Genomic DNA, 10,073 nt, shown 5'->3' with positions numbered 1-10,073 from the left:
CCTTCATCAACATCAATTCTTTCAATTATTCCTACTGTCCTAATCTTTTACATAGCATTAGTCACTTTCAATACACTGTACGATCAACTTATGAAATGTTTATTGTTTATGGACTGCCTGCCTAGCCCACTATTTCAAAATTTTGAGGCAAGATCCCAACATAACCATAAAGTACCGGTGGTAAAAGAAGATTGTGAAAAAATAAAACAAAGCAAGGTTGTGAATTTACGACAAGAGTTGAAAGAAATCAGAGAAATGGCTAGGTCAGTATATTGCCCTAGGAGATAATGACTGAAATTGGGTGGCAATGATTAGTACAGGGGAGGATATCCCAGCATGAGGATGTGACTATGATTGGAGGCTGTGAGAGGAAGACAGTGAGCCAAGCGCCAAATCTTCACCTAAGATGCGACTTTTAATAGAGTAACCAAAGAAGAAGTAGAGATTGGTCCAGCCAGAAATAAGACTAATTTATATCCAGGGTAGGAATTATCAGTGTGTTCTCTGGTGGCAGATAAGGAAACAGATCCACCAATTTAACTCTGAGTCAGACATGGAGGAATGGCATATAAGATACTGGATAAACTGACCTCACTCTTGGTTGAACTTTTGAATTCTCCCATTTACTCCAAGTGATAGGTCTACTATGTCAAATATCATGATTTCTTTATGCATATGAGTTAAAATTTGAAATATATATACAGATGCCTACTTTATATTATCTTATAGTAAATAATTATCTTTCTGCCTTAGAGGGTGCATGTAGCATTTTCCTTGGTATCTAATGTGTCCTCGATAAATGTAAATTTCATTCCCCACCTCTAGTTATATATCAGGCTACATATATAAAAATTGTGGAGTTATTAGTTTAAACCCTTGAGTCTGATTATCTTAAACTCCAACTCCAAAACTTACTAAAATCCTATGCACAAGGGGTGTTATTTAAATTCTTATGTCTGTTTTCTCATTTATAAAATAAAATGACAACAACCATGGAATCTTAGTGAGGAAGAAATGTACATTTTTTTAAACAATCCATATAAGTCTACCAATTAGAACCTTAATTGAGTGAACAGGATACTTGATAACTCATAACTATTTTAAGAATACATTTAAATCTCTTCAAAGTCACTCCTTTTTCATAAAAAATAAGTTTATAAAAGATCTCTGACTAATACTGATTAACATTAACAATTTCTAAAGAGTATAAAGCAAAATTAGTTTTTGTTTTAATATATGCTATTGACAAATGAGATGGGTGATTAAACATGGAAATAATATGTCTCATACTGTGGTATCATTAAAGATTTAAAACAACATTCAGTAATGATAGTTTTTCAATAGTTTGATTTGTTCAATTCACCTTGAACTTTGTGTACAACTTGTTTATTACTGTTGCCTTCTGACATAGATCTGTATAAAAGAAATAACATTAGTTTTAGGTTTAGGACACCTTGTAATTTTAAGCAAAATGAAAAAAAAAGGAACAAAGCTACATTTGTATTAATTACTCAAATAATATATATCAATATACACTTTGCTTCCCATATTCCACTCAGTGATGCTATATTTAATATTTGGTCTTTCTAATGTTGATCTAACTACTAAATATATTAAGCATGTATGAATTTCAAACTAAAAACCAACCTATTATTTTTCTCTATCTTCTCTATAAGGAAGACAAGATGTTTAAAGGTAATATACATGTAAATTGTCAAATTTTTAAATTATTGTCTATCCAATTAAAACATTTCCATCAAAAGCTATGTAAACAACTAGCTTTTTCACTTTCATTATTGAACTCATTAATGAGGCCTCTATGTCTTTCAGCTACATTTAGTTACACTTGGTGGTATTTACAGTCTTCAATTTTTTCTTTGGAAAATTCTAATACCTACACATTTCCTGTCAAAAAGGAGTTTCGTGGCGCCCAGATTCCTGCTACATGGTTACATTTCCTTGGCCACAGGTAATAAGGTCAGGTTTGAACACCGTGTTCAGTTATAAATCCGGACTGAACACATGCTGAATGTCAGTACACTTCCACACTTATTTCCTTCTGTCTCTTGATAACACGAACTACAAAGCCTTGGTTGTAGACAGATTATCAGGGTGTGTGTGTGTGTGTGTGTGTGTGTGTGTGTTTATGAATCTAGACAATGTTTAGATAGGTATTCTCTGCCATGTACAAGCAGAGCATTTTTCAGAAAATGGACAGACACACGAAGAGATGATGTCAATCATAAAGCCTTTGAGTGATGGAATGACGTAGTTCCTGACTGCAGTTCGATGACACCTAGTGGTTCTTCAGCCCTACCTCATTTCTTACCCTTGCAACCCTGAAGCCACTTAGGTTGCTCTAAAACTGTCATGACCAGTTTTAGTTATTTATGATCAATCATTCCCTATCATAACATTTCTTTTAAAAGTCAGGTTACTTCCAGTAACTATTCAGATATTCCCAAGATGTCTTAAGTAAGAGCACCAGAAGACTTATGCCAGACACTCACTCAAGTCAATTGATAATAATTTGATGATTATGTAAATGTCTATATAAATCAGGCAGAATACCACACTGAATTTAGCTAGTTTCTGCCAACTTATTTATAAATAAATTTAACTAACTTGAGAAACAGAGGTGTTGACAAAGATTTTCTATATTTTATTTCTCCAAAAGTAAGAAAGAACCATTTTCCTTTAGCATGGAATAAAGAGATCAACTTATTTATCTTTCACTCTGCATCCTCATTTTCCTGAATATTCACTAATCAAATTGCGGCTTGTATTGATAGTACCATTAAAAAAGCTTTGCAAAGACCTTAATTCTAACTTTAGAAACACATGAGTGATATTACTTATGAGTAAAATGGGCAGCATCCTGTTCTATCCCTCATTTTTTGCTATCTTATATGTTTCTCACCTTCTGCCTATTCTGTTCACAAAATGTGCTTCTCTCTCTCTATTAATCTCCTTAGCACACCTGAATGTGGGGTTGCTCAGGAAATAGACAAAACTGCCTAAAGCAATTATAGCTGAATGGCTTCCTATTTGAAGGTACTAAGCATTTACTGAGTAGCTTCAGTTGTTCTTGGGTCTATATGCACATGGAAGATACCTACCTGCCTGAATATTGAAAAGTAAAAATAAAAATCATATACTAAAACTCAATATCTCTACACATTAATCCAATTCATCCAAGTATTCCTGCTTGTAATACTCTGAATTACATTTGAATATTTCCCATAATGCATTTTAATATAAATATGAGAAATAATAAGTTTACTTACCCTTCATTAACTGTTTCTCTTTTCCAAAATTTTATTTTATTCCATTTAAGAGCAATGATGGCAATTAAAAGAAGGAAAGTTAGAAAAATGCAGAAACTGATCAAGAGGCCATTTTTTCCAGAAGCAACATGTAGTTTTTTTGTAGGCATGACTGCAGCTTTTTCTGAAACATGAAAGTATCTTTTAACTTTTTTTTAAAAAATGATATTTAAAGCCTATTAGAATTTTTACTTATAAAAATTTGTGATTCAAATAATACTCATGTAATGAATAAAATTAAATTTCAAAGTGTTTCCCAATATTCTATGACTATGCCAAGTGATGATATATTTATGTCACTCGATATATATCAATATCATTGTTACATTTTATTTTGAATCATTATATGGATAATCTTTACTTATACTCTATATTCTAATGTATTTTATAATATTCTCATCTGTGAACTTCTGCTTAGAACACATTAAATTGATACTACTATCTAATACATTCTTCTATTTAAAACATAGAGCAAACAAAAGAACTGTTATAAAAATTGTTTAATGAAAAATTATTGGCATAACTGAAGGTTAATAGCGAAACACAATTAATGATAGTAAAGTAGGTTAAATTTCCATATGATCTCTAAAAGGTGATATTGTCCTAATTTTGATTATATAAATAGAAAAATGGATATCCCAGGTGTTATAAGACATTACAGAAAAGTTTTTAAATGTATGCAAACTTGGTCCAATTTAGCAAAACAAATAATCCAGGTAACTAAAATACAGAAAATTAAATTAAGCAATCAGAATCACCACTAACATAACTGTGATAATATTAAATGAAATAAAAGTAATGCCCTCCCGCCAAAAAATAGAAAAGTTTGATAACTTTGAAACACACACAATGCAATTCTGAAATGGCGGTGGAGTGAATGGAAGTGACACAGACTGTCTCCCAGGACCAAACTGAAATTACAACTAAAACACAGACTAATTGATGGGAAAAGGCAACAGAAAAGCACCTTGTGAGGAACATAAAACCAAAGACACTGACTCCGTCTTGGTAGGATTGCAGAGGTGCAAGAGGGGGGCTGGGAGCCCACAAACAACTGCAGCCTTAGCTGTGAGCAATACCCTCGGGGTTACACTCCCAAGCGGCTCCACAGTGCAGAGCTGGAACAGAGGCTAAAATAGCCACAGCCACTCACCTTGGGCTCCGGCAGAGGGAGGGCAGACTGGACTAGAACTGTGTGGGGACACTAGGGATTTGGAGGGCGCTCAGAGCTTTGCAGAGTTACAGCCACTCGGGACAGTGGCCTTATTGCTCCTTCCCAGGGCACTGAGGAGAGGCAGCAGCCCCTCTCTCAAAGATTCAACCCACCCTGGGTGCCATTGAAATGCAAATTGAGGCTTACTAACAACCACCATCTGCCTCACTCTCAGGAAATCCCCTTATGCTGAGCACCTGAGGGAGTTTTTCAATCAACTGACTACCCAAAACTCATCAAGTAACCTACCTGCACTGCTAGCCTCCAGGCAAAAAGCTAGAGGATAACAGTACCATTCCTGGGCTAGCAACTCTAACCAGGAAAGTAAGACTTGACAATGGTGTTTAATGTGAGTTCTCCCTCACTCACCTAAACCCAGAGAGGGAGCCACAAACAGCAGAACACCAATACCCACAGGGAAAACTTGGCAGGCTCCAAAGTCCACTGTGATAGCCAAAATGGTGAAAACAGAAACAAAAGCCAAATAAAAGAACAAGAGACCTCCACTGAAGATGATATCAATGTGGAGCAGTTAGGCATGTTAACAGAGCTCGAATTCAAAGCCATGATATTGAGGAAGCTTAACAGCATGAGTAAGGATATAGAGATGCTGAAAATAAGCCAATTGGAAATTAAAAACCACCAAGAAGAGATGAAGAGTGACATATCGGAAATAAAGAACACATTGGAAGGTCTAAAGAGCAGAGTACAGGAATCTGAGGACCGGACCAGAGAATTAGAAGACAGGGTAGAAAAAAATCAACCAATCAAAAAATCAAAAAGAAAAAATGATTCAAAAAAAGGAAGAGCTTAAGAGAACTGTGAGACAACTGGAAACGTAATATTCGCATCATAGGAGTCCCCGAAGAAGAAGAAAATGAGCAAGGGTTAGAGAATATATTCAAAGAAATAGTGACAGAAAACTTCCCTAATTTGGTGAAGGAAGAAGGCATTTAAATTCAAGAAGCACAGAGAGTCCCAAATAAGAAAAACCCAAACAGGCCCACACCAAGACACATAGTAATAAAATGCAAAAAACTAAAGACAAAGAAAGAATCCTAAAAGCAGCAAGAGATAAGCATGCTCCAATAAAAAGACACAGAGTAGCTGATTGAATAAGAAAGCATGACTCATCTATATGTTGGTTGCAAGAGACCCACCTCATAACAAAAGACTCACATAGGTTGAAAGTGAAGGGATGGAAAAATAATTTTCTAAGAAAACAGAAAGCAAAAAAAAGCAGAGGTGGCAATACTCATATCTAATAAAATATATTTCAAAAGGAAGGCCATAACTAGAGACAAAGAAGGCCGCTACATAATATTGAAAGGATCTATCCAACAGGAAGATATAACCTTGATAAACATATATGCACCCAATATAGGAGCACCAAAATATATTAAAAATCTTCTGGAGGATTTCAGAGGAGAAATCGACAGCAATACAATCATAGCAGGGGACTTAAACACACCGTTGACACCACTCAATAGATCCTCTAGACAAATACTTACCAAGTAAACAAAGACTCTAAATAAAGCCCTAGACCAAATGGATTTCATAGGTATCTACAGAGAATTACACCCCAAAACTACAGAATACACATTATTCTCAAGTGCACATGGGACATTCTCAAAGATAGACCATATGATAGGACACAAACTAAATCTCCACAAGTTCAAGAAGATTGAAATCATATCAAGCATCCTCTAAGATCATAATGGCATGAAACTGAAATCAATTGCAACAAAAACATGCAAAGACATTTGAACCAATGGAGGCTAAATAGCATGTTATTAAACAATGAATTGGTTATCATGGAGATCAAGAAAGAAATTAAATCTTCCTGGAAACCAATGAAAATTAACACACAAAACAAAATTTATGGGATGTAGCAAAAGCAGTTCTGAGAGCGAAGTTCATAGCACCAAAGGCCTACCTCAAGAATCAAGAAAAATTCTAATTGACTGTCTAACTTCACAACGTAAAGAATTAGAAAGCAAACAAAAAGAAAACACCAGAGCAAGTAGAAGGAAGAAAATAGTAAAGATCAGAGCAGAAATAAATGACATAGAGACCAAAAAAACAATTCAAAGGATCAATGAATCAAAGAGCTGGTTTTTTGAAAAGATAAACAAGATCCATGGACCCTTAGCTAGACCCCACAAGAAACAAAGAGAGAGAACCCAAATGCACCAAATCAGAAATAAAAGAGGAGAAGTAACAACTGACACCACAGAAATACAAAAGGTCATTAACAGCTACTATGAACAATTGTATGGCAAGAAATTCGCCAATCTAAGCAAAATGGACAAATTTTTAGAAACACACAGTCTCCCAAAACTGGACCAGGAAGAGATAGAAAACTTGAACAGACCAATAACAACTAAGGAAATTGAAGTGGTAAACAAGACTCTCCCAGTAAACAAAAGCCCAGGCTCAGATGGCTTCAAGGGGGAGTTTTACCAAACATTCAATAAAGAACTAACACCCATTCTCCTCAAACTATTTCAAAAATTCAAGAAGAAGGAAAACTTCCAAACTCGTTTTATGAGGCCAGCATAATTCTAATTCTAAAACCAGAAAAAGACACTACAAAGAAAGAAAACTACAGGCCAATATCCCTGATGAACATAGATGCCAAAATCCTGAAAAAAATACTACCAAATCAGATCCAGCAATACATCAAAAAAATTATTCACCATGACCAGGTGGGATTCATCCCAGGGATGCACGGCTGGTACAATATTCGCAAATCAATAAATGTGATATACCACATAAACAAAATGAAGAATAAAACCACATGATCATATCAATAGATGGTGAAAAAACATTCGACAAAATCCTGCACCCATTTCTGATAAACACGCTCAGCAATGTGGGAATAGAGGGATCATATCTCGACATAATACAGCCCATATGTGAAAGACCTACAGCCAGCATCATACTCAATGGGCAGAAACTAAAATCATTTCCCTTAAGAACAGGAACAAGACAGAGATGTCCACTTTTGCCACTCTTATTTAACATTGTACTGGAAGTCTTAGCTACAGCAATCAGACATGAAGAAAAAATAAAAGGGATCCAAATTGGAAAGGAGGAAGTGAAACTGTCATTATTTGCAGATGACATGATATTATACATAGAAAACCCTAAACACTCCATCAAAAATCTACTAGACTTAATAAATGAATTTGGCAAAGTAGCAGGATGCAAAAATTAACATCAAGAAATTGATGGCATTCGTATACACCAATGATGAACTCACAGAAAGAGAAACTAAAAAAACAATCCCATTTACCATCATGGCAAAAAAATTAAGATGCCTAGGAATAAACTTAACCAAAGAAGTAAAGGACCTATACGCAGAAAACTACAGGACATTGAATAAAGAAATAGAGTAAGATATAAAAAAAGTGGAAGCACATACCTTGTTCATGCATTGGAAGAATTAACATTATTCAAATGTCCATACTACCCAAAGCAATCTATAGATTCAATGTAATCCCCATCAAAATACCAATGACATATTTCACAGAACTAGAACAAATACTCCAAAAGTTCATGTGGAACCAAAAATGTACCCGAATAGCCACAGCAATTTTGAAAAAGAAGGGCAAAGTAGGTGGGATCACAATACCAGATATCAGGTTATACGACAAAGCAACTGTAATCAAAACAGCCTGGTACTGGCACAAGAACAGGCATATAGACCAGTGGAACAGAACAGAGAACCCAGAAATGGACCCAAGGCAATATGCTCAATTAATATTTGACAAAGGTGGTAAGAGCATACAGTGGAGTAAAGACAGCCTCTTTAATAAATAGTGTTGGGAAAATTGGACAGCTACATGCAAAAAAAAATGAAACTAGACCATCAACTTACACCATACACAAGAATAAACTCAAAATGGATAAAAGACTTAAATGTGACCCGTGAAACCATAAAAATTCTAGAAGAAAATGTAGGCAACAAAATTTCAGACATCATACGCAGCAGAATTTTCACTGATACTCATGTAAGGCAACAGTAACAAAGGAAAAAAAGAACACATGGGACTACATCAAACTAAAAAGCTTCTGCACAGCAAAAGAAACAGCCATCAAAATGGAAAGGCAACCCACTCTATGGGAGAACATCATTGCCAATGATACATCAGATAAAGGGTTAATTTCTAAAATATATAAAGTACTCGTACAACTCAACAAAATGAAGACAAAGAACCCAATTAAAAAATGGGCAGAGATGCTGAATAGACACCTCTGCAACCAGCACATACAAATTGCCAAGAGACATATGGAGAAATGCTCAACATCACTAATCATCAGTGAGATTCAAATTAAAAGAACAATGAGGTATCACCTCACACCTGTCAGAATGGCCGCCATCAACAAATCATCAAACAAGTTTTGGTGAAGGTGTGTAGAAAAGGGGACTCCAGTGCACTGCTGGTGGGAATGCAGACTGGCGCAGCGACTATGGAAAACAATATGGTGCTACCTCAAAAAATTCAAAATTGAACTTCCATTTGACCCAGTGATCCCACTTCTAGGAATATACCCTAAGAAGCCTGAAACACCAATCTCAAAGAATATATATACCTCCATATTCATAGCAGCACTTTTTACAATAGCTAAGATCTAGAAACAGCCCAAGTGTCCATCAGGTGACAAATGGATAAAAAAGCAGTGGTACGTATACACAATGGAATACTATGCAGTAAGAAAGACCTCTTATCCTTTGAGACGACATGGAGGGACCTGGAAAGTATTATCCTAAGTGAAACAAGCCAAGCAGAAAAAGACAAATACCACATGATCACATGATCCCACTTATATATGGAATATAATGAATATAACAGTATGAGGAATAGGGTGGACCCAGAAACACGGAAGTAGAGTACAGACTGACAACCCTTAGAAGATGGGGTGTTGGGAGGTGGGAAGAGATAAACCACATAACTTATATGCATGTATGCATAACTAATGGACATGGACAACAAAGCCGGGGATGGGGCGGGGGGGTTGTGGGGATGGATGTCAATGGGGAAAAAAAGGAGAAACATCTGTAACAAAAATAAAATTAGCCCTGGCCAGTTTGGCTCAGTGGTTAGAGCGTCGGCCTGCGGTCCGGAGAGACCCGGGATCGGTTCCCGCTAAGGGCGCGTACTTCGGTTGCAGTTTGTCCCCGGCCCTGGTTGGTCGTGCGGGTGGCAGCCACTCGATGTGTCCCTTCACATCGATGTTTCTCTCTCTCTCCATTCCTCTCTCTCCCTCCCACTCTATCTGTACAAAAAATGGAAAAATATCCTCGGGTGAGGATAAAAATAAATAAAATAAATAAATAAATAAATAAATAAATAAATAACTCAGAACTGACAAAAAATAAAGAAATAAATAAATAAACTACCTATATTACCCAAAAAAAGAAAAGAAACACTCACAATCCAATTACATGTTAATAAGAATTGATTTACCTAAAACAAAATGATTCAGGATATTTTATGTATTATAGGAAATAATTGGCAAATATTTGC

This window comes from Molossus molossus, unplaced genomic scaffold (assembly GCF_014108415.1).
Source record: "Molossus molossus isolate mMolMol1 unplaced genomic scaffold, mMolMol1.p scaffold_m16_p_9, whole genome shotgun sequence".
Classification (NCBI taxonomy): Eukaryota; Metazoa; Chordata; class Mammalia; order Chiroptera; family Molossidae; genus Molossus; species Molossus molossus.
Note: the sequence above shows the minus strand (reverse complement) of the source record.